Source organism: Gallus gallus, chromosome 1 (assembly GCF_016699485.2).
Source record: "Gallus gallus isolate bGalGal1 chromosome 1, bGalGal1.mat.broiler.GRCg7b, whole genome shotgun sequence".
Lineage (NCBI taxonomy): Eukaryota > Metazoa > Chordata > Aves > Galliformes > Phasianidae > Gallus > Gallus gallus.
Genome location: NC_052532.1, coordinates 174,139,176 through 174,165,015, shown reverse-complemented (window position 1 = coordinate 174,165,015; position 25,840 = coordinate 174,139,176).

Here is a 25,840-nt window from a genome sequence, read left to right as displayed (position 1 = left end):
ATATAACATCTCAGTTTCTATATACTGGGTGATAGGACGCAGCATGTTATAGCTGTTCACCTCTGGTGTTAAAAACTGGAGCTCGAATACTCAAAGAATTACGGTTTAGAAACCGTATCACAGTCAATTTTCCTCAATTCATCCAGAATACCTCAAGAACTTCTTCATACATGAATGAATCCTCTTGTGTGCCTTCTTTCCCCATGACCAGTTCCCATCTACAGGCTTCAGTATATAGGAACTTTCTTATAATCAATAATGAGATAAATAATAATTATTGCTCATTATAGGTTATATAAGATGCTCCTTTGCCTTCTTTTATTTTGGTATAGCAGATACTGTTCTACTAGGAGATACAATGTAATTGAACATATTTTTTTTCTTTCTTTCATTTCTATCATTATTAGAATTGATTTACTAATTAGTATATTGAATTTAGTCCAGTGAATTTACTACCACGGTGATTCTTGCTCCTTCTTCTTTTTCTTAGGAAATGTTTCTTCTTTAATTCTTCAGATGAGAAAGTACTATGATTAAAACCAGTAAACGGAAAAAGAAATATGTGGTACTGAAAAAACATTAAAAAACACAAACACTTGGAAAAAAAGCAATGGGAGAACTATATGAAAATACCATAGAAGTCAATTTAGAAACATTTTTACAGTATCCTAGCATTAAGACTTTATAATGAGCAGTGAATGCTAGTGAAAGTGTTCATGATCCCCCTGGTCAAGGTAGAGGAGTACATAAGAGGAATCCTTCTGGCAGCACAGTTGAACTACCCAAGTCTGCCAGGTTTTGGAAAAATATGGGACAATATCTCTCTATATAATGAAAGATGCCTCAACCATTTGTGATAATTTATCTTCCTCCTCGAAAATGCTGAGACATCACTATGAGAGGCAAAACTTTTGAGACCAAGAGCTCTGCAGCAGCCTACACAGCTGAAGTTTCTTGCTGGACTGTGCTTTGAGGCTTGTGATTGTCCTAATGATGTCTTCTTCATTGTGTCATTATGGACGTATCTTCTCTTTTCCATATGTAATCATTTTTGTTACAGTTAAGTAAAATGCATTTGAGAAAATTTGAGAAAATTAGAAGCCTCACCCTTGAGAATTTGTTTGATGTTGCATTTCCCTACTGCATTTCATGCAGTTAGGTAGCACTGTATGGGCTGTGCTGGGGAACTTTCTACTACAATACCACAGATGTGGTTGGCCTTCTTGCCTGTGCTCTTGTTTTTCCCAGTAGTCTAAAGCTTCAGGAGATACAAACTGGAAGCCTCATCACAAGTCACAGTTTCACCTGTGTGAAGTCCAAGTTTGTCAAAATTGCAGGCTGAATTTTAAAGCTGCTTAACGTGTTGGGACTGCGAGAAATCCAAAATCCTCACAAAAAAATGGTGACAAAATGGATAACAAGAAGTTATTCCAACTAATGCTGAAATTGCTGACGGGGAAAGGTGCACTTTTTAACTCTCAGTCGTCTTTCTGAATAGCAAATGATGAAGTGGAGGATAGATGTGCACTCAAACTAGTTTCAAATGTATAGCTCTTTGATATTATTGTACCCAAGATACTGAGCATTATTCTGTTTTCTGGGAAAACTTTTTTACTGAATCATAAAGCAGTGTCAATTAGGATTCACTATTAAATTTTCATCCACTCTTAGGCACCAGCACAGAGTATGCAAAACAAAGAATGAAAAGCAGGAATTTTCCTGCTATTAATGAAGTGGACAGGTGGTAACCTCACTTCCAATTCCTAACGTGTGTGGATGATCATGAAGAAAGGCTGTAATTATCCAAATCAGAACAAAGTGGATTTGCACAGACCAGCCTCTGAATGATGCAAAATGATGGTTGTCTGGTGATTTTTTAAGCTTTTGATACTGCCAATTTGCTACGTATTTTTCACAGAGCACCATTCTTAGATAACTACTCTAGCTGGTGCCATTGAAAAGGATCTTTAAATTATGTATATTAGATGGTACCGGGGAGGATATTGCTTGATATCAATCTTCTTACTGTTCTGTGGTGATTCTAAGTATTCTTTTCAGAACATGAACATGATCTGAAGACTTGGGAATTATTGGATTAGAGTTCTGATTTTGGCAGAAAGAACTATTGCATGACATTATGTGAACAGCAAAAATCCACGATGTTCCCCTATTACTGGCTGTTCAGTGGAGATATGACAGGAAATGATGCTCACCTCAAGCAGATGCTGATAAACTTTATTACTGTCTGCAGTCAAGCTGTGAACATATGCGGAAGGTTATCTGGACCATTTATTAGTTGTCCTGTGTAACGTATTGAGAGCCTTGCTGTGGTGGATGATCGCCACCTAAACGACTGTTGCTTTGAATTTCCTCACCTGCCAAATGCTGATATGGTTGGCAAACATGCTTTTTTATAACTTCCTTTTTTCACAGTTTTCTTTCATCATATACTTCCACAGCATTTTCCTTTCCATTTTGTCATACAGATCTCACCTTCTCATCACTCCTTTTTAAAATTTTCCTGATGTTTCCATTTTCTCTGTCTTTTCCTCCTTTATCGCATTTTCCCTTTCTTTTCCTTTACAGCTCCCTTCCCTCCCCAGCATTTTGTCGGCTCCTTTCTTCCATGTTCCCTCTTTCTTCTTTCTGTCACTATATTTTCTCCTTCTTCATTTCTACCCAGCACGTTAATAAAAGATTTGACCATTTAGATATTTTCCTTCACTGCACTTCAGGCTTCTGAATTATTGCAATAGTTCTACCAAAACTTAATTACCACATCAAAGAGGAGCTGTCCTCATTTAGGCAGGATTTCAGCCTTTTCATTTTTTAAGCATGTTTGACCTAATTAGGAGCCCCATTTAAAACGATACTTCTACAGAAATAGGAGGAAATCGTACAAGTTGGTGCCATGTTATTGAGCATATCTTACACAGATATTGAAAAATATGAAAACGTCAGAAATTTTATTGAAACATCTTTTATAAAAAACTTAGCAGTGAGTTGTAGGAGTTGGAATAATACTGATGGTTAGATATAATAACATCCTGTTTTTATGATAATAGTATGTATTTTCTCTGTCAGGTAAATACCATCATTTCAATGTAATAGCAATATTCAAATGTCAAGACTTCTAATCACTATACTTTGTGGCAGCAGGTCTTATTTTATGATCTACTTGTAACAAAAGCACCTTTTACCACCTCATTTTATTATGGCTTCCTTGTTTCTGATGAGGTAAATTCACTTTCCACAGAGTCTACATCAGACCTGCATAGAATAAACTGTTGAGTTCTATGGATTATTGCTCTGTAAGTAAAAGTTATTAATTCCTTGTATGTAAGCTTATGCTACAGCTGTTGTTATTTGAATTTGGGTTTCAAGCAGTGTGACCAGTACATAAGCAGTACTTCAGGTCCCTTCTAGCCCCTTCTGTGAAGGTCAGTTTCCACTTCTTAAATCTTTATTAAAATTAAGATTGGCTGTTAATAGAAATATTATAACAGTCTCCATTTTTAATCAGGAGAACCATTCACTTAGGGGAATGGCATATTCAAAATTGCATGGGAATTCTAATCAAGGCTGCAAGTCCTTCTGAAGCACACAGGGATGCTCAGACTGAGAGTCACAGCTTGTTTAGCATAAAGAAAAGTCTCTTCTTCTGCTGGAAACTCTCTGGTGTGCGTTATGTAAGAGACCAGATGCACAGTGGGGGTCTTCCTGACCTTAAAAACTGCAGGCAGCCACTTCTGCTGGCTGAACTCCACTGATGGGGATGGAGCTAAATGAGCAGGGAATTTATTACTGAATCCAGTTTCTTTAATCTCCAGGAACATGCATATGGCTTGAAGGTATGTCTTCAAACTCCACAGCTTATCGTTAATATATAAATAAGAAAGGCTGCTGTGATTGTGAAGTACCTACCTGCTCCCTGGTTCTGCAGCTGAGCTCCACAGGGCAGATAGGATTTTGCCTGCATATTTTCAAGTCTCTGAGATTATGACTTACAGAGCTGACATTTTTCATAACTCTCTGCCAAGGGTTAATTTGCCTCTGCTGTGAGAAAAAAAGTGAAAAGAAATCTTTTCTCCTTTTATGAACAGTTCTAGAGCTGGAGGACAGGGAACCAGAGGTTGGAAGGAGAATTAGATTAGAACCAAGGAAATGATGTTGTACCTCTGCGTGCGCTAACTTTGAGAAGGCTACATTAGGGGAGGTTGTCCATTACACTTTCTGCATGTAAAGTAACCGTTTAAAAATGAATGACTTAAGAAGGTCATATTCAGAAGAAGAGCAGCCTGTGCCATGTGTGTGTTCATAGTTAATTTAGCAGTAAAGCAACTATACAGTTTGAATGGAGGGAGACCGTGAAGTTACAACGCCATTACTTTCAGAGGTTGCAGTAGAATCCTCGCTTCTTCCAATGTACCAGATTAATAAATCAGAAATGGAATGGACCTCACTGAATATGTTTCTTGGCTCTAGTTCATTTTTTCATGAAGTCCTCAGGCATCTGTTTACTGCCTCCAACTCAGGGAGGAGCAGACCTCTTACACGACACTTCAGTGCCAAATAGCCTCCAGCCAAATAGCTCTGGATTATATATGCTATTCTCAAGCAAAATAGTGACTTCTTGAATGGTAAAAAACTGACAGAAATGTGTCTTCATTTGATGGGAGCCTACAGGTATAACAGTAATTTAAGTGTACAATAAGGTTTCATGATGACTTTCAAAGTTTTGTGGAATTTACCATACAAATTTGGGACTTTTCAGTGGTTCCATGTGATGGCTGATGCAACACATTTTCTAGCTAAGGAATCCATTCTAGAAATGACTGATTGTTGGTGGTCTTGTGTTATATCTGTGATCACTGAGCTAGCTTTGCATCTTCCAGAATGAGAAGCAGTAAAGTAGCAGTATAAGTGACCACTACTGCCTAGTGATTGTATTTTGCCCTGAGGTTGGAAGATCTTTGTCTTTTTTTTTCACTTATAAATTATCATTGGTACCTCCATTCTTGGCCCCAGAGTGCAAGCAAGAAATATGTGAACAATATGTTTGCTTACAAATAGCAACTTTTTGAGCATCAGACATGGCAACTGTAAAGAAAAGAAAAAAAAAAAAAGGGAAAAAAAAGGTCAAAAAATCCAGTCAATTCTTTAAAGCCATCCTCTCCTTTTCCATAAAAGTGGTATGAGTATATCTATAAAAACAGTCTCTTTGCTGCCTAGTAGCGTGACGGAGTTCCCAAGAAATACAAAGCACAACTAAATGCACAAGTAAATTTCTTTCATTAAACACCATTAGATAAATATATTTTTGATGTTATTTTGTGCAGTAGCAGATTAGCTGTGGGAAGCAACTTATGCAAGAAATGATACCGCATATTATGTTAGCCATTAAAGTAAATGGTGCTACTATTCCATTAATTTAAATGGGAAATTAGGATTGTGATAAAACAATGGGACGTTGCTCGCAGCACACACACAGTGACACTTTTAGAAACTAAACCTTGAGCTGTTCCTAAGAAAATACCATTTGTGAGACTAATGGTCGGATACTGAGTACCCTCATTTTCACTTGGCTCACCATCAGCGGGAGGTACTCAACCACCCTCAGTGAAATATTAAGTAGCTGTAAAAATGGGAACTTCTGCTCCAGAGATATGTTTGTGACGTAAGTCTTGTCAGAGATGAGTCACATTATTCACGGGAGTTTCCAGGAATGAGCAATTTTTGACAATGTGATAATCCTAGATGCAGATGTATTCACTCTTTGGATTTTAACAAGTGCTAATTGAGCACAGTGGATTGTGACCTTCCCAGAAGATCTCACTTTGAAAATTACTATCTTAAAATATATCCAGTCTCACAAGGTATTAAACTTATTAGCCAGTATGAAGAAAAGTATCTTTTAGTGCAGTGTGGCTGTACTCTGAGAACAGATGGTTGATATAACACCACAACAGAAATAGTTCTTGGACATACCGCGCAGAATTTGTCATTGCTGCCATTTAAATCTTGAGTTTCTTGGTAGTAAATATGAGAAAATGTGACAGCATTTACATAATGAATGCAATTGAATGCATTTTGCAACAGCATTTCTACTTTTTTTTTTAAATTATTTCTAGTACACACAGCATCTATATGCCAGAAATATATTGTGCTAGATACTATGCAAACATTAGAAAACGTTGGTTCCTGTCATGTGTGTGTTTTTTCATTGTTTGTAAAGGAGAGAAAGTTGCTCAGAGAACAAGTGGAATCTGCACATCTAAGAATATTCAAGACCAAACTGGACAAGGCCCTGTGCACTGCCACTTTGAAGCCTTGAGCAGCAGGTCAGGAGACTCCTTCCAACAGGAGTATTGTATGAGATTATTAATACATACAATTGTATACCTCTATTATGACCTAAAGGGCATGTCAAAAGATATTTACAGAGTACTACATTGTGCAAAAGATTGTTTGAGGTGTGGAAGAAAACAAACAGAAGAATTATGATCAAAACTAAGTTTTCTCTTCACTCAGTGATCCTTATCATCTTCCTTGACTCCTCTCACAAGCTCAGGTCCAGTTGGACTGCACTAACTTTTACAGAATAAATTTTGAAGGGTGCAAACAATTGAGCAAGCTAGCCAAAAATTTCCTCTCAAACATTTCTCAGCTGGACAGAACGTTTTCCTATCTGTGGCTTAAACATAACAATAAACTCTTTGTTTTCCCATGTTTAGGACTTTTTTTTTTCCCCCAGCTTGTTGATTGCAGCAATTTTCAGCAAAATAAAATAAGGACGAAGAGAAATGTCCCCCTGACCTCAGGTTTGGTGAGATCCTCTTGCACTGAAGCTGTGCCATAACTCACATACGTTTTAATGTGTGTGTTTGTACGAGCTGGAAGGATCTCTTTTTCCATCTCCGTCACAAGGTCAGAGTGGCAAGACCACAGATAAGTCAGGTCGTTAGGGATGCTCTTGGATTTGAAATTCTTGTATCTCTAAGTCACAACACTAGTATTAGTACATATTACTATTAGTTCTGGCTCCCTACATGGCAGATATTCTGTGCTGAATTTGGCCAAGAAAAGTCAGTAGAACAAGGGAAAAAGTTTGAGGGACCATCGGACTAGTTTTGTGTTAGTCCCAGAAATCTGTTTTTTTGCTGAAATGTTGAGCAAGAAGAATAAAGTAGGAGCAAAGTGTGAAAAAAAGTCATAAAAAACATTCCACCACTTCTCAAACCGGTTCATTTTAGACTGCCAAAACAATGTTTTGCCATTTTCCTTGGTGGCTTTGGGGAGTAGAAATGCCAAATGCAGTTTTAATTGACTCTGTTGCCAATTGAGAACATCTCCACAAAGTCATTCTTTCTTGTAATTCTGTCCTGTGCAGCAGATACACCTTTACTCAGGTGGATCTGCATAGTCATACAGTTGCAAGAAGAGAAGAAGCAGCATATGCCGTGAGTATTACATAACTGATGAAACACTCCAGAGCTCTTACCCATTTCCCTACCTCCAGAAGATAAAAATAAGGCAAAGTTTGATCTGACACCTCCAAAAGATCTCTTTGGAACCCATGGGTCACACAATTTCCAGGTCAGCACAATTTCCAGGTCAGTCTTTTAATAGTGCACCTCATGCCTGTTACATGCCAGAGAAGAACCCAGGTTCTCCTAGGTTAAGTTGTTGATAAAGTTGCAAATAGTAGACTCTTAAAATTCTGTCCTTTTGCTGTTTCTCAGAATTTCTCTCTTAATCACTTGCTTCATGCTCATAGTAACTATATTTAGTGCCTTTTATTCTACATGGAAAGGAAACTATAGTTCCCACAGCTCAACAACAGATGGGCAAAGTTTGCCAAAATGCTTGCTGATGCATTAGACTGGAATCAAAGTTCTCTGTAAACACTACTTCTTTGAGGCTATTTGTTACAGTCACATATTTTTTAATACTTTGATGCATTAGGGAAAAAAGCAAAACTGTTAAAGGTAATGAAAAATTCTTAAAAAATGCACAAATGCCATTTTATTCTCAAGTAAGTTTCTCTACTGTATGTCCAAACAAAGCCAAAAGAGTTTACAGGAAATGCTCTTGCTGGGGCTTAGCTATCAGAATTAATGGGACTGTAATACCATTCAGCTGCTTGAAAATGGAATTTATCTTATCATACTCTTTGGGTGCAAAGAAATGTACTAGGTGGAATATTTCTTGCAAAAGGCTTCCACTATAATGAATGTGGTATTCATTACTTCTCTTAGACAAGTTTATTTTAGAAAAAGAAAATGAATACAAATGGGTTATTGAAAGTCATCTGTGAATTCACTCAATATTTTGAAGGGACAAGGAAATGTCACAGCCATTGCCAGATAAAATGGATATCTTTAATATTACAGAAAGATGGTTATACAACAGAGGCTGGTCTCTTTCCTGTCCCTTACTACAATTTGCCAAGTGCTGAGGACCCGCACTGTGGCTTTCTAATTCATCTTAACCACGGAATAAGGCTCCCTTTTTCAGAAGTGCACTACAAAAGACACATCTCCATTTCAGGTTCTGGTTATTATAATGCAGTTTTTATTTTCACACACTTGCCTTTCATACAGGTGGGCAAGGAAGCAGGTGCTACTGCATATCTCAGTCAGGCTGCTCTCATCCTCTGTGGACAATGTCCCACTGGGTATAGCAGGCACCCATGACGGCCGAAGTGGGATTTGAAACACATTTCTTTCCTTTAAGGAAGGTATATTAACCACAGACCCAGGTTACTCAGCCCTTTCTCATATGGGAGATGTTCCAGGCCATTTATCATCTTCGTGGCCCTCTGTTGGACTGCTTCTAGGAGATCTCTGTCTTTTTTGAACTGGAGAGTCCAGAACTGGACCCAGTAGTCTAAATGTGGCCTCACCAGGGCAGGGTAGAGGGGGAGGATCACCTCCAGAGTGGATCGCCTTAAATTCAAAGTTATATGTCACACATATACACATCTCTATTGTGCACTCACTAATGCACACACAGACTTTCCGTGCAAATTTGCATGCCACTGAGGAGCTATGGCTGACTCAGCCACCCTTGCTGATGAACAGATATTTGTAGGATCATAGAGAAAGACTGTATGTGGAAGCTGAATGCACTTATGTTTAGTTAGTACTTTGACAAATGAAATTAATTTTATTGAAGTGGAAAAGATTAAAAGACCTCAGTATTAGTCTCATCCTTTCCCCTGAAAGTTCAGCAGCACTGAGTCCTGGGCAATCTTTCAATCTTTTGCACAAATCAGTGATGAGCTGTAACCACCTTAGATGGAGACCAAACTCAAACCCAGATCTTCCACATCCTACTGGCATGCTCTAGGTATTCAGGCAGTCACCTTGGGATGTTGCAATGGTAAGAATTACAGTGGAGGGTAGAATTGGTAGGATTTGTAATGCCACCCTTTGTCACAAAAGCCATTCTAGCAAATCAAAAGCCATTCAAGCAAATTAAACAATTTGTTTGCATTACTGGTAAAGATAGATGTGAGGTGGTCTAATGCCTCTTTTCAGACTGCAGTCTTTCCTTCAGTAGGTAGGAAAAATACGTAGGCTGGAATGGCTGGTGCCTTCCTGGGGCCTGGAAGGCTTCCTCTGACTGTCTCGTGCAGGGCTGCACAGCTTGCGTGTGCCTTCAGACAGGTCTGTGTCATAGTGTCACTGATCTTGGAGTTCCTTGGTGTGGAACTGTTTTGAAACTGTTCATTTTTGGGGGGTTAAAAAGCTACTTGCCTTCTCTTCATTTAGCTGTATCACTTTCCAACATTGCTATTAATAGTAAGTGTTCTTTGGATACCCAAACAACTCTATTTGGATTCCTTCGAATGGTGGAACATAGTAAAAGTTATAAGTGATGTGTTTAAAATGTTACAGCAGTGAGAAGAGGCAAAATGAGCTTCCTGTGGATGGTGTGCTATATAGATAACAACTCCCTGAGCCCCACTGTGACTTACACAGTGCTACTGCATACTACTGACCTTGGAGGTTGCTTTGATCCTACTTCCTCTCTATCCTCTTGTGAAAGTGACTGTCTTGAGGTGTACTGAGATATCTTGAGCCTTTCCTTGTGTATAAAATACAGCCCCTGCTGGCATCAACTGTCAATCTTCATGCCCTCCGGGTCATACATCATGGTGGTAACTGTGTGGATGTTCTGCCTGATACATCCATATTCCTTAGGAATTAGGGCTGCTTCTATCCTACCATTGCTGCACTGATGGAATTCAAGAGGCTCAATGGCTCAGCAGGGGAGCCAGGATTTCCTTATAAAGACATTATCGTATCTGACCTGTTCCCTTGGATGTTAGAGAAAAGCACTACAGCAATTACATATCCCTACTACAAGATGGAGTCGTGAGTATTTGATCTGTTTGTGCATTAATAGAATTAAAATCAGGACACAAACCAACCTTGGTGCTAGGGCCAAAGAGACGGTCCTTTTAATTTCATCTAAGTAACAGGAACCATGAGGCTTCCAAGCTACAGCACAACTTGTCGAAAAACAAACTAGTCTAGAATTCTCAATGGTCTGTGACAGACAACCCAGCACAAGCAGGTTTTCAAAGAATAAAGGATTCATTGGTTGTTATGTGAACTAGTCTAGATTCACCTTCCAGCACTATTAACCCTCAATTTGCAAGATGAACTCTGCTGCATTGCTCTCCTCAATACAGATAGCTAGACTGCTTTCCAGCCACCTGATTACCACTCATTTCATTCATCTGATCATAGAAATCATTCTAAATGCTTGCTGGTTTATTTTTTCCCCATTCAGTTTTCTCATCTTCCATTTCCATTTTATGAAACTTTTTGCATTTAGTCAGCTTCCTTCCTGGACTGCACTCACTATTGCTAATCCAGATATTCGGGAGCAGTCATTGCAATGCCAAATATAGCCAGCTTTCCAGACATGGTGTAGGGGCTCAGCCCACTGAAGTTCTCCCTTCTTAAGTGTCCTCAAGTCTCCTGGTGCTGCAACATGACCTGTTATTATCACTGCAGTAATCATCACCTGGGAGGTGGGCACAGGTACTCAGGCTATTTATTTCTATGAAGTTCACACCACTAGCCTTGCCTATCTGATTGGCAGATCCCCAGCAGATTATGCAGCATTTCCCTGAATTTCTCTTATAGTAAGCAAGGTGAAAGGACTGCCTCGCCTTGAATAAGGGCAGCAGATTGTCAGCATAGTCTTTGCGCAAGATTCTTAAACAAATAGCTTTTTACTAAGATAGAATCTAGCAGTCTCAGCTATTCATCCAGGTCAACTACTTGGAAGTTCCATTATCTGACTCAATTCTATCTGGGGCACCATGCTGCTGTCAGACCTGTTCCTTCTCAGTGCATCTTCCTCTTGGAGAGCCAGAACTCACGGAGGAATAGCTGAGATTGCTAGAGACACAGGACTTTAGGAAGTACAGCTCCACATGATGACACGATATGGAATACTGATAAAACCAAAACACCTGCAATGAACAGGGACACCTACAGCTAGATCAGGCTGCTCAGAGCCCTGTCCAGCCTGACCTTGAATGCCAGAGGCAGGGTATTCACCACCTCTCTGGGCAATCTGTGCCAGTGCTTCACTACCCTTATAGTGAAAAACCTTTTCTTATAACCAGGTAAGCTGGATGTTGGAGATATTGTTTTCCTCTTTGAACCTTCATTTATGATTTCCAGCTCTGTAATCTTCTACCTGTTCAAATCCATCAGAAAAAGAGAAGCCAAGTGACATCTGGAGGTGGTGCAACAGCTTTTACATCTAGCGAAGCAGAGACTATCATTTATCTCGTGCTCACTGAGTATTTGACTCAGCCTTATTATCCCTCCAGCAAAGAAGGGAAGCATGGTCTAGATGAAACTTCTGTGAAGTGCTTGGAAAAGTTTGTTCACAAAGCCATTATCAGCTGTTCCCCACCAACCAAGAATAAGGCACTGACTGCTGTTTTCAAAAGATGTGACCAGCAACTGATACTAATGAATGTGATAATTTAGTAGAGACACCACTTCTCACTTTGCAGATGATATCAAGCTTGGAGAGACTGCAAGTAAACTGGCTTTGGCTTCAGAGCAATCTTGACAAATGTGTGAAAACCATCTGACCTTTCCTTTCTCTGTCAGTTCAGTGCAAGAGAGGCAGACACAAGTTGTACATTGGACTGGGAACAAATGCGGGGCGGCAGATGACTGATTAGGCAGCAGCTCTGCAGAAAGCAATCTGAGTGCCTCAGCAGATGAGAAGAAAACATGAATCAGCATTGTGCAAAAAAGGCAGACATCATACAGACATCATAAGGCATATAAATAGGAGCCTTAAAAATAGGCTGGTTCAAATAGTCCCTCTGCTTCACTTGGCACTTCAGAGTGCTCAGCTGGTATAAAGTAGTTCCTAAGTTCGTTATTCAGAGATTCCAAGGTTTTATTTTATTTTATTTTTAATCAGGAGAAGAGTAAACTGGAAAAAAAAATCAATCAAATTAACCTAAATCAAAAGAGTTCAAAGTTCAAGGTAGTCTTGGTGCATGTCCTTACAGTAAGGATGGTGAGCACTGGTAGGCAGCACTGGCTGGGATGTTGTGGAGTCTTCATTACTGGATGCTTTTAAAAATAGATTAGACAAACTGATGTTAGAATCTAACTTGTTGAAATGTGATATGACCTTTCAGCAAGGGGATGGAATTCAGGCAGTAGACATGCTCTCAAAAACCTTCCCAGCTGTACATTCCTGTGATTTCAGCTGAATGAATGATGTGATACTGAGAACTGAGGTCAGGAGTGTGGGAAACTGCCAAAGACGTGGGTTACTGAAGGGAGAACACGAGTCCGTATCTCTTCATTGGCCAGAAGATGGTAAGAGATGTAGAGAACACGAAAATGACTGCATATCCATGGCCTTTCAGGACTCATTTTCTTTTAAATAAGAAAGTTAATAATATGGCAGCTTAAAAAAATCTTCCATTCAATATGTCATCTTTTCTTTAGCACTTTACTATGAGGTTCTGGCTGCTATAGGGTCCCCCCAGAGCCTTCTCTTCTCTCAGTCTGTTCTCATAGGGGAGGTGCTCCAGCCCTCTGATCATCGTGGCCCTCCTCTGGATGCACTCCAGCAGCTCCATGACATTCTTGTGTAGGGGGTCCCAGAACTGGATGCAGTACTCCAGATGCATACATGCTAATATCAAGGTATTTTCTTCTGGGGTTTTAACCTAAGTAACTTTAGAATTCATACTACAAGATTCAACAACAGATTGTAAGATTAAAAAAATAGCAACTCTCCAAATGCCACTAAAATTTCACAGTATGTAGAAAACAGTCTAACTCTTCCAAAACCTCAGTGTTTTCATATGCAGATTCATTTTTCTGCAAGGCCAGACAGAAAATCACAAGATGTCTTTATCCAGCCTGAGACAAAGCAAAATGAATTTGACAGCAGGCCTTAAACACTTTCTCCTTAATGATTCAGAGAAAATGGAATCCATCTAAAACTGTTGATTATTTCTTCGAATACAGACAGAAAGCAATATCTTGAAAATCTGCCCCTTACATGAATGATAAATCAACGTATGGACAGAGGACTTTCTTTTACAAGGTTTTCAAACAGTGCTTTTCAAGGGATATAATACTTATTTTGTAGTACAGAATGACTTTATCTCTACATAGTGTATGTATCTCTTTGCATAGTGTAAGAGACACAGATTCTCACGAAGGTGACAGGCATTATATGGGCAGAGTTTAGCTTTGAGGAGTTACCATGGATCTAAACTAAAGAATCTCTTCCTTTTCATACAGCCCAAACAATTATCAGAGGCAAGAAGTCTATCAACAGTGCAGATAAAATACCTTCATGTTGTACTAGAATTTTGAAAGAAGGGCAATAGCTGTGAGTTCCAAGGCCAAATTTAAGAAACAATTCAAACTTTTTTTTCCCCAACATATTTAGAGCTACTTAACCATTACATTATTTTTTAGGGCTAGTTCCAGCACAAAATATTGTTGTTGATCTCAGTAGTCTGAGCTGTGGACTTAACTAAGTTAAGAATTCCTCCAAATCCTTCGAGTTCTATCATTTTTCACGTAGTTATATAAAAAACCCTGAGCTCTTTATCATAAATGAACCAAAATCTGCTCCTCCTTTAAAAAATATTATAATAGATTTGGTGGTGAAATATAATGTATTTCTGTGTTTATACATAGCTTCATGAGAGAGGACAGTAATAAGAATTTTATTGCACATCCATATGTGTGCATTTAGTGTGCTATAAAATATCTGACTACATCTTACTAAAGGAGAACACTATAATTAAAAAACCCTCTTCCACTTTTCAAACCTGCAAATTTTCATTGAAATGAATGGAGTAGAAGTGTACAATTTGCAGAAACTAATTTATCTTCCTGTTTTTATTTCTTGCAGAATCATAGGAGGCTTTTAAAAGTCATTTCCTCCACAGAAAATAGGAAATAAAATACAGTAACTTTTATTGCATCTGGAGAATGAAGTTTCCCCGACTGTGCCATTCAGTGATAGTTACATGACTCTTCGAGACATGCTGACATAAAAACAAAACAAAATAAAATAAAACAAAACAAAATGGTTTGGGACAAATAAGACATGTTAAGAATATACTTCTCAGCATGTCCACACTGAAGACTTCAGTACAAAAAAAGACCTATATTTTTTGAGCCATCATTTCTAATATCATGCAAGTAAAATATATTAAGGAGAGGAAAGAAGCAAGTCAAATATATTCTTGCAAGGCAGGACACACTGTGCATGCAAATGAGCTCATGTATAAGCCCAACTCTTTCAATGCAGTGAAATATTGCTTTGGAGCTCATTCAGAATACAAAACGTAGAGAAGCTATTTGGTAATCAGATGCCCTCTAAGCAAAGGAAATCTCATGTTCCTTCAAAAATGGGGACTAATCAGCAGCAATTAGTCCCAAGATAGAAATAAATGTGATACTCACATTCAGCTAATTAAAACAATTCATATATGCTTACATTACGGTTGAGGCCAGTGTTTGATAGAGGATCGGAAGTGTCTCAGAGAAAGCTACTGCTGGACACATCCCTCTGATAGATGCATCCACTCCTCAGTACTTCTCTGTGCCAGAGAAGTGCAGGCTCCCATTGCATTACACTGAGCAAGACATAGTGGGCTCCCATACACACAGAGCCATGGTTGACCACCAATCTAGGGCCAGCAGGTGAGCTGAGCTAGAGTTCCATTTGACACTGGAGATGAAATCTCCATTTGAACTCTTGTCTCCTAAGAGGTTATCTATACCCTAAAGCAAACAGAAGATAAGACAGAGCACTGACAGTTCTGAAAAACAACACCAGCTCCCCACGCTCCAGTCCTGATAGCTAACATGCAATTGGCTTCACCTAACATGATCTCCTGCCACTTCTCATTGCATTTAGTTGGTGAGGTCATATTAGTGATGAAGTCCCTGGGTGAAGCGTGTTCCTAGGCCAAGGGTCAGGCCAAGGCTCGTGTATGACTTAACTTTTTCTCTTAAATAAAGTGTGAGAATTAAATAATTCATAATCTGTGTTTATCTAGGTTCATTTCATTCAGACAAAATACAGAATTTAGAAGGAAGATACACCAATTAAAAAATAATCAAAGGACTGATGTTTGGTTGATGAAAAGAGGCTCTAAGACACTCAGTATAAAGAATAAAAATAAATTTCTAAGAGGCTATATAATGCTTACCGAACATTATATACATGGTACAAGAGTAGAGAAAATCAATATATTGTATTTTGGAAGACAGCAAACGGTGTTTGCAAAGCAGCCTATCAGACCCCATAGTAGCTGACTGACTGTAAAGCAATAACTTGTAATCTACTTACAGTAATTTGTAATTGGATTTTTAATGTAAAATATGACTTGAAAAAGAGATTAATGGCATTATCTCTAACTATAGTGGGTACAAACAACATAGTATGTCGAAGAACAAATTTAATGTATACAAAAATGAAAGCTGGATAGGAAATATTCTTTTAAAGTTTCACCTCAGGATGAATTCTGGACTTTTATCTTAATCAGACAGAAATTAAGCAGACTGAATCTGAAGCACTGCAGTAAGGAAGGGCTTTAGCGTCAGTACGAAGACATCAATGTGAAGGTCTGGTGTTCCCAGACCTGGGGTCAAAAATCACAACGGTCAAGACGGTTTGCAATGAGGAAAGAAGCACTGAACAAATACTTAATAAACATTCATTTATGGTAGGGTAATTACAACATACACTTTTACAGCACTGATGGAAAGCACGAGTGACCCTTATCTGACTCACATGAGGCTTCATATTTTTTTTTTTTTTGTAATAAACTTTCCTTGAGAAATTTTGGATTTAATTTCTGACTGGCATTATGTATACTTCAAGGGGGTGGCTGCATTGCAAATGAATATATGCTAATTTAAAGAGTGTGACTTACAGCTTGTCATACCCTTTGCTTAAGGCACTTTGATACTTAGATTATGTTATCTACTCTTGTGTCTGGTCATGTGAGATAACACAGTTGTTAAGCAAGTCACATTTATTATCTTCCTACAGAATGTTCTCTTATAATGACATGCTTACTTAGCAATAGTGAGTACCTGGAGAAAATCTGAAATGGCTACACTCCTGTCAAAAACAAAATAGGGGGAGTCAAATGCCTCAAATTCTTACAGTTCACATGGCATCATTTGTGTTTCTCTAGAACGTGCCCGTGCTTTCACGGGCAGTTGCTCTCTTGGAAAGATGAAATTTTTCTTCCTGTGAGTCTCTTCTCCATTCATAGCCCTTTATATCTTTGGAATGCAGTGTTCTGAGGCTGCCCACTGCCAAGAGATTTTTTCCATCTATCCTGTGGCTGTTAGCAGTCACAAGATACTGTCAAATAGCACAAGGCAGATCAGTGTTTGGATCTGCATTGCCGTACTCAGACCAGAGACATGAGCTTTGGCTTCTGTATGCATATGCTGATGCTCTTGTCACATTGCATCTCTGTTGGCAACTGCCCTGCATGTGCATGTCATGACCATTGGGCTGCAGAGGAAGCCTCTCGCTTACAGATTAAAAACAGCTCATCCCAGCACAGCTGGGTGAAAGGAGTGCTTTCCTGACAGATAGGAAATAGGTCTTCAAGTCTCCAGGCAAAATCATGCACTTGCAGTAACTTCAGCCTTCATTTTCCATAGGCACATAAGCTAGCCAAGCCAGAAAGTTATTATGATTTTTCTAGATCTTTATTATTTTTTTTTAATAAGAAAATTCCATCTTATTAAAGCTGGAATATGCATTTACATTTAAAAAGCTGTGGTTTTGGTAAAGATACATTTTCTAACCAAAAATACTTTCTGTTGGAAAATTCCCAACCTATCAGAAGAAATACCATTTGGATTACATGCTCACTAAGATAAAATCATCCTATTAATAGCTTGGAATTTAATATACATTTCTCAGCAAGAAAACCAGTCTCAGAAAATTTTTCTACAGCAGTTTAAAGGAAGTTGTGCCTAATCTATCCAAACTTGTTTTTAAAGTAATCTTCTAAAATTGAATATTTAGTGAGATCCTTCCTGTAGCATCATTAGGGGCTCTCGAAACTGCTATTAGAAGCTTCTGATAACTACCACAGCAATTTATATAATTGTAGTGCCTTTACTCCCTTTCAAAAGCTTGACATTGAACACTAAATGATGTCTTCACTTCCCCTTTCTCATCTACAATACCAAGAAAAACTTTCAGTCTAGGTAAAAGTCAAGATGGGATTGGGAATTTAGAGAAATAACAAAATAATGTTAATAATATTAACATGTATGATGAACAGTTCTGTCAAATAATTGAAGCTTAAGAACACTGGAATTTTTTGTGAGAGAAGAGGATATTATACTTTTACTTTAGTCCATATACATTGACTAGTATATTTCCCCCCCCCCCCCCCCTTTCTCTTAACATATTTAAATAATATCTCCTTTTTACACTCTTGAGCCCACCAGTAAACATTTTTCCACATTGTCCACATGCCCAGCTGGCCTGAGAAGAACTATTCATCCACTTCCTTCCCTTGCAGCTGAGGAACCTTGAATCTCCTCAGCTGCAGGCAGACCAGTCCTCAGAGGTCAGCTGGTCCCTCTTCCCAGCAAACACCTGGATAAAATCCTGACCATTCACATTTCCAACCCCAAGAAAGAGGGAGTTGAGAAGCCCAGTTAACGTATTCATGTCATCATGACACAAACTCAAAGAAAATGGCTTAAAAGTATGTATGGACTTGAACAGATGTTTGTACCCATTTTCAGAAACTTGTATATCATTTTGGCCAGAGAGTTGGTGGATGCCCCATGTCTGGAGACACTCGCAGTCAGGCTGGACAGGGCTCTGAGCACCTGATGGAGCTGTAGGTGTCCCTGTTCATTGCAGGGAAGTTAGACCAGATGGCCTTTTAAAGGTCCCTTCCAATTGAAATGATTCTAGATTTAGAGCATTGCTGGAGGAGGAAGACCTTAGCAAGCACCAGTCAGGAAGGCAAGATGACTTACAGACAGGGTTCAACTGGTTATTGATACATGTGTAGATTAAAAATCTAATGCCAGTACCAAACAGAAAGAGCTAATGTGCTTTTGGCTATGTCTATGCTGCTGAATAAGAGAGAAGAGTGTAAAAGAGACTGATTCCTGGCTTCTGGCTAAATAACACCATTTGGCCCAAGTCCACGGTCATTATTGCTGCCCCTGTTTGTAGCAGATCTGTATTGCAGAGAGTTGTCCAAAAGCAGAGCCAGAAAATGGTAATGAAACAGATCAAGGGATGAGTGCTCAAGCACACCGCAGCTCTCCTATTTACCAGTACAGCTGGGCCAGTAGATGATTTTAGGAGAAGTGGCTCTGGCAAGACTACCCTGTTTTTGTTCCTCATAGGAATATAATAGCAGCCTTATAGGGCTGCTGTGTTACTTTATTCAAACAGTGGTCCTGTGGGTGACCAAGGCATTTCCCAGTTCCAAACAGAAACAGAAACTCCAAAATCCTTTGGAAAAAAATGCTATTTTTTTAAATTTTCATTCTCAATGAATTCCCTCTTTTACCAAGTTTGTAAATCACATTTGTTCTAACTTTTATTTTCCTTTTCTCCAAACTGCAGATCAGCCTGAACTTGTTACCATCCAGAGACTTTCTCATGGATCCAAGCCCCCAGTTAAAGGAGCATAAATGTGTTTCTGTTGGTGATGATTATTCTCTTTCTACACCCAAACATGTAGTTTTAAATCTGCAGCCATACTAGAACTTTTACCACTGTTATTATTCCATGGAATGCTAAGCAGGCTATTGGAGTTGGACTCAATGATTCTTGTGGGTTCCTTCCAACTCAGTGCATTCTATGATACTATGCTTTACTAAAAGCTTCACTATCTTTATGCAGCTTTATTATATCACATAAAGCTGAGAAAAGAAATTGCAAAAAAAACACAGGTTGCATAAATAAGTTTCATAGTAAAGGTCCTTCCTACCTCTTCTTTAAGGAATGGGCACTTGTCTATAGATATCTTGGTGATGTTTATTGTTAGAGAGGTTATTCTGCAGCACCATTCAGTATTGTTCATATATGGCCTAATGAACTGAGAACAAAACAGAATTCCTCTACATAAGCCAAAGCTATAAAGGAAAAGTGTGTGAGATGCTGCTTTGGAGTGCGTGTTTCTCTCATAGGCTGGGTGGAAGGCATGACTGTGTTGTATGGCCTAGGATTTAGATGAAGGGCAGGAGGGATGAAAGATGAAGGAAGGAAAGGGAACAAGAGCAGGATGCAGCTAAGCAATGATGTGTGCGAAGTGAAAGACCTGGTTTGTTTGGATCACTGTAAAAGAGGAGTTAGAAAGGAGTTACGTTAGCCAGGAGAAAGACTGCAGAGTGGTGTCAACACCTTGTTTCAGGCAAACATGCAATGCCTCACCAGTCAGGTCATCGGAGTGTAAAGGCCATGGCTTGGAGGCAGTAAACCAGGCCGAGCCTTTGCACCAAGCCAAGGCTGTCATCATTTTCAAGAGACAAGAGCAAGGCTGCAACCTCTGGAGAACAGAGTCGCTAACTCTGAGGTCTGACAGCACCAACTGCACTGAGAGCTGTGAGACTGTGGAGGATGCCCTCAGCCTCAGGAAGCACTTCCCCTGCTGCACGTAAATTTGCTGAGCTTTTTTCAGATCCCTGCCACACTTTGATAAATAACCATTTTCCTGCATTTGTTTATGATCTCCCCTGAACTGCCTCTGGCTGGCTGAAATAATAATAACAAACATGCCAAGACAAGTTTCACACGCTGCAGGCTTTGGTACTGCCCTTACAGCACACCCACTGCAAGGGAATGTCCAGAAAAGCCACTGCACACAGAAAGGAGACTCTCTAGAGGCAATGAAATAAAGGCATGAAAAAATAAATGGAAGTATGTAGTAAATTGCATTCCTCAAAAATTTCAGATTTTTAACTCAAAAGTACATATGAACTGAAGACAGAAAGAATAAGGAGAAATTGACACAGACCCATTACTTTCAGGGAACCTATGTTTCCCACCTGAAGATCAGATCTACAGAAATTTAAACGAAAACTTAAATAATTAAAAAAAAAAAAAAAAAAAAAAAAAAAAAAAAAGGAAAAGAAAAGATGAGCTCTTCTTGGTATCTAGAGAGTTGAAGCAGAAAATGCCATACCAATCTTTCTGATAGTCAGTTGCCCACAAACACCTATCTGCCCTGACATCATGGCCCCAAATGTGTAGCTCACTCAATAGCCACTCCTTCATAAGTAACAGAGAAATTATTTGGCTAAATACTTGCAAGGGATCCTTTCCCTGTTTCAGCCCAGAGGAGGAATTGCTTGATAATGCCTCATCCTAGCACAATTTTTAGTACCTAATACATTTAAAACACACTGCTGTCTCCTATGAAGCATGTTTCGTAATGCCAGTGGTCTGCTTTTCTCTCTGTGGGTGGGACTGCCTCACTATGTGCACATGAAAGAATCTTTGCTACAGAGGAAGTTTTTTTCAGCTTTATAAATCTAGGTTTGGATGGAGAATACATACACCATGCTGGTAAGAGAGAACATTCTCACAGCAATGAATGCAATCGAACGTAGTTATGCAGACTCCAAAGTGTTTTTTCAAGCTGAATTTTTGCATGGTTTACATTCTGGGTATATATAAAAGAGCATAGTAAATGAAAGATTTACACCTGGAAAATGCTTACTGCAGATACTTGTACCAATCAGTAGATAATCGTCCTGCAGGCCCTACAATTTCTGAGAATTATTCTGTTTAACTTTCTTACCTGTAGCTCAGATACATGTACATCCAAACTTATTCAGTGTTTCCTTCAGTCTGCATTTGGGACTTTTCTCACACACATTGAACAGACATGTCAAATGCAATTTTTCTTAGAATCACACAGATATTATGTTTTCTAAAGCTATCTGCTGAATGAAAGGAGGTAACACATTGATGTGGCAACGTGTTGCTTATTCACTGTGGCCTTTGACTTAATCCTGCATTTGGCAACTGGAGCCGTAAAATGCTGCATAGCTCCTCTTTGCTTATTATATTGCTCATCCTTCTGTGACACTGTAGGGGAAATGCAGAGTGGCTGGTGGAAATCTAATCACCAATCTTGAGAAAATTCGTAATCTCATAAACACTCATTGTCACAGAGCTGAAGACGTTGGTAGTGCATACATCTTCCTAATTTACCCCTGCTGTTCTGGTCCAAGGAAGAGGTTGTTAGCTTATCATTTGAAGTAGGCAATAAACCTAAAACATGTAACAGTCTGACAGCCCAGGAAGAAGTATAAGGATCTGAACACTCTTAGTAAATATTATTCTGTCTCTAATTTCACCTTAAAGAAGAGATGGGAGTCTTATTTCTCAGAAGATTTCAGATGTAGGTAAAGCAAGACATTATACTAATTGTGGTGATAGATGTCTGGTGTATAAATATGATAAAAAACCCCATCATAGTACAAGCAGGATGAGATTCAATTTGAGACTCAGCCACCTAAATGCCTTCAGCAAGAATGTACTTAGCACTGGTGAGGCCTCACCTCGAGTACCGTATTCAGTTTTGGGCACCTCAGTACAGAAGGGATATGGAGATGCTGGAGCAGGTCCAAAGAAGGGCAAAAAGGCTTGTGGAGGGCTTGGAGAATATGCCCTATGAGGAGAGACTGAAGGAACTGGGGCTGTTTAGTCTGGGGAAAAGGAGGCAGAGGGGAGACCTCATTGCTCTCTTCCAATACCTGAAAGGTTCTCACAGAGAGAGCGGGGTTGGTCTCTTCTCACTGGTGACAGGTGACAGGACGAGGGAAAATGGCCTGAAGTTGCACCAGGGTAAATTTAGGTTGGATATTAGGAAACACTTCTTTACAGAAAGGTTTGTCAAGCACTGGAGTAGGCTGCCCAGGGAGGTGGTTGAGTCACCATCGCTGGATGTGTTTAAAAACCGTTTGGATGTGGTGCTCAGGGACATGATTTAGCGGAGGGTTGTGGTTGGACTTGATGATCTTTAAGGTCTTTTCCAACCTGAGTGATTCTATGATTCTATGTATTTTCATTAGGTTATTTATCTTTATATATCCTATTTGGATATTTTCTGGTCTGCACATCATTCTCCCTACATGACATGTATCCAGCGTAGCCTCTTAGTTCTTAGATGTCCTACTTGTTAATCTGACTGCTTATCAGACAGTCTCAAGCTTCTCATTACTTTGTTGCACAGATCCAATCTTAAGATTTCGTATATATTAAGCTTTCATAGAAGCGTTCGAGTCTCTGCTGCTGTCCCACCTACAGAGCCTAGCAGGAACCCACGGATATTCCTCCATCTTTCCATTTGACCAGATCACTTGGACAGCCGTGGCTGGTGACTGCTGCTCTGCAGTGTGGTACAAAGCTACTTCCTCAAGCAGTGTTCAAAAATATCAGAGAAAGCACAGGGAAGAAAAAAAGTATTACCAAAAAACCCTCACAAAAACCTTACTGTGGAAATTACTTGGCTTTCAGTTTTTGAAGTGGCGTATTGATTCTTCTGAATAGCAGCTGTGAAGAAATGCTTAATGTTTAGTACTTTGGTTATTGGGCATGCATCTATGCTTTCATGTCTCAGAGGTGAAATTCTCTGCAGTATTCCTCAAGGCATCTTCTTCTTATTATTAGAAAGGTTTACTTTTCAAGACTGAGCTGTTGCAATATCTTGGCCTAATCTAGTTCAGCTCTGCAACTATATTTGAAGAAGTAGACCCTGAAAGCAGTTAGAAGTTACTGTGCATATTTAGTGTTTTGGAAATGTCTTAAATTCCCAATAGTTTTGAGCCAATCTCAGAAACACAGGAGTACAGCCTTGCTAGATTATCTGGGAATAGCTGTGAAGTACATTTACATGAATATGAAGCATGCAGTAAAAGACTAAATGGCTTCTCCGTTGATTATAAATCACATTGCAGCATTACACATCTCAAACAGTACAGAGACTGAGTTTTTGCTATTTTTTCAATATTACTTCTGTATAATACAATCAGTGTTTATTAGAGAGCATCGTATGCCTGCAGCCCAGAAAAATATTTCTGTATTTGAAGATATGTTATCAGTACATTTAGTAAGACAGCAGTGCAATATGGTTTAAATGACTAGTTTACAAGGTTTCAATTCTGTTCAGTTCAAAATGGTATAACTTTTAACTGCAGAAAAGTCATCCAGGCAGAAATTCTTAAAGAGAATCAAAACACTACAGTAGTTCCTAAAACCATTCCTACTTCTTTATGAGTTGTCTTTGTCTACAGTAAAACAGACCAATGCTGGCACGAGCTGAAACCAACAAGAAGCAAATATCTGAACCAAAGTGTCATTCATCCTCCCATTAAAACACAGATTTATCAATAACTAGCTTGTCTTGCTATGATTTTATCAGGAGTAATTTTTATCCATTTTTTCCTATGGAAAATGATCTAAAGATATGATGATAGAAGCAATTCTGCAGGATATTCTGCACTGCCTGAGTTTAACGTATAAAAAATCCAACATCCATGTATGTAAAACTCAGCACTGCATTTTCATTTTTTAATAGTAGCACTTTTTATTTCTTCATTCAAACCTCCATGGATCTTTCTTTTCATGGAAGACATGGCACTTTGCCAGAGGTTTTAAAACAACGGGAATTTGAAGACTGAAGGGAAATGCCTCAACAGTGCCTGAACTGAAGAGATAGGATGATTGTATATGAAAAGTCACCATACATGTCTCTAGAGTGCTGATAGCACTAGACGGAGCCACAAGATTCAAGCTTTGAGCCATCCTGTGGAGACTGACTGAATTGGTTTCAAAATGATAATAGTGTATCACAAATAGAAATTAAAATAGAAGTGAGAACAGTGAAATCATTTGTGCTCTTTTTTAGATGATATCAGGAATCACAAACTGGCATTTTCACAGAGATGCAGCTCTTAGGGTTGAGATCCATCTACTAGATCCCATCTAAATTGTTAAATCTCTTTCACCCTCATGAGTGATCCATTCCCTTGATTTTCCAGGATTGTCTACATTAACAATGCCTTGATTCATTGGACAACTCCCTGTTTGGCCTGTAAGTTCCCTGAACACCCACCTTACTTATTCTTACCAGTCCAGTAGGTTTTGCAGAGGCCAGACTGTTTCTTCAGCCACTGCTGCCTGGGTTAGCTTGCTGTCTAAAGCAGAGACAAAGCCTGTGGCTTGCAAGCTGGATGGCTGAGTTAGCAAAGAGCACATTTTTCTATCTTTTCTCCAGCAGCCATGAGTCCTCTCCCTCTGCTCTGGCCCCTCCTTGCCAACCAAACTCATATCCCCTGCCCACTATCAGAATAGAGAGGCTGTACCCACCTCTTCACTTCCCCTGGCAGAGAAACCATGCTTTTTTACTTCTGTCTTCTTTCACCAGCTCAGAAGGAGTTTCCTGATACTTTTGAAGACAGGGACATTATACACAGCTTTGCTTTATCATCTGGGTAATGGAGAGTGGTTTGAGATCTTCCAGAAGTAAAAGATGGCATTTTCAAGATGACTTTTAAAATGACATTTCAAGAAGTTATTTCACTTTTCTTCCCTTCCCTCATCACCTTCTGTGATTTGGGAGCTGAAATAGGTTTACTGGTTTGCCCGAAGCAGAGTTTGTAAGAATGGGAAGGTTTTGCAGCCCTTTCAGTTCAGGTATAAGAAAGGATCCAGATAGCACTTGTCGCTTCCTGGATTATATTAGGGTGACATACAAATAAAGTAGACATTTGTAAGTGTGACTTGAAGTTATTTCTGGTCACCCTCCAAAGAGGGATTCAAAGGATTCAGAATTCTACTTCCAAAGAAGGGGATGTTCTGGATTTGCACACATCTTGGAGACACAGTTAGGAGTGAATGAAAATGTTATGACTTTAGATTTCTGATTTCCTACCCTCACACCAGATCCTACTACAGAATAAAGGAGAAAAATTGAGAGTCTCTTATGGGCCAAAAAGGGTTTGTCACACAATAGATGGATGGAATCCTCAGGCATCAAAAAAGGCATTTCAGGTTCTCTGTGACACTTCTTTATTACAACAAAGCAGAGATGGATGATTTATCATAGAATCATCACAGAATCATAGAATCATTTGAATTGGAAGGGACCATTAAAGGTTATTTAGTTCAACTCCCCTTCAAGCAGGCACAACTACAGCTCTATCACGTGCACAGAGCCCCATCCAGCCTGACCTTGAGCATCTCCAGGGATGGTGCATCCACCACCTCTCCGGGCAACCTGTGCCAG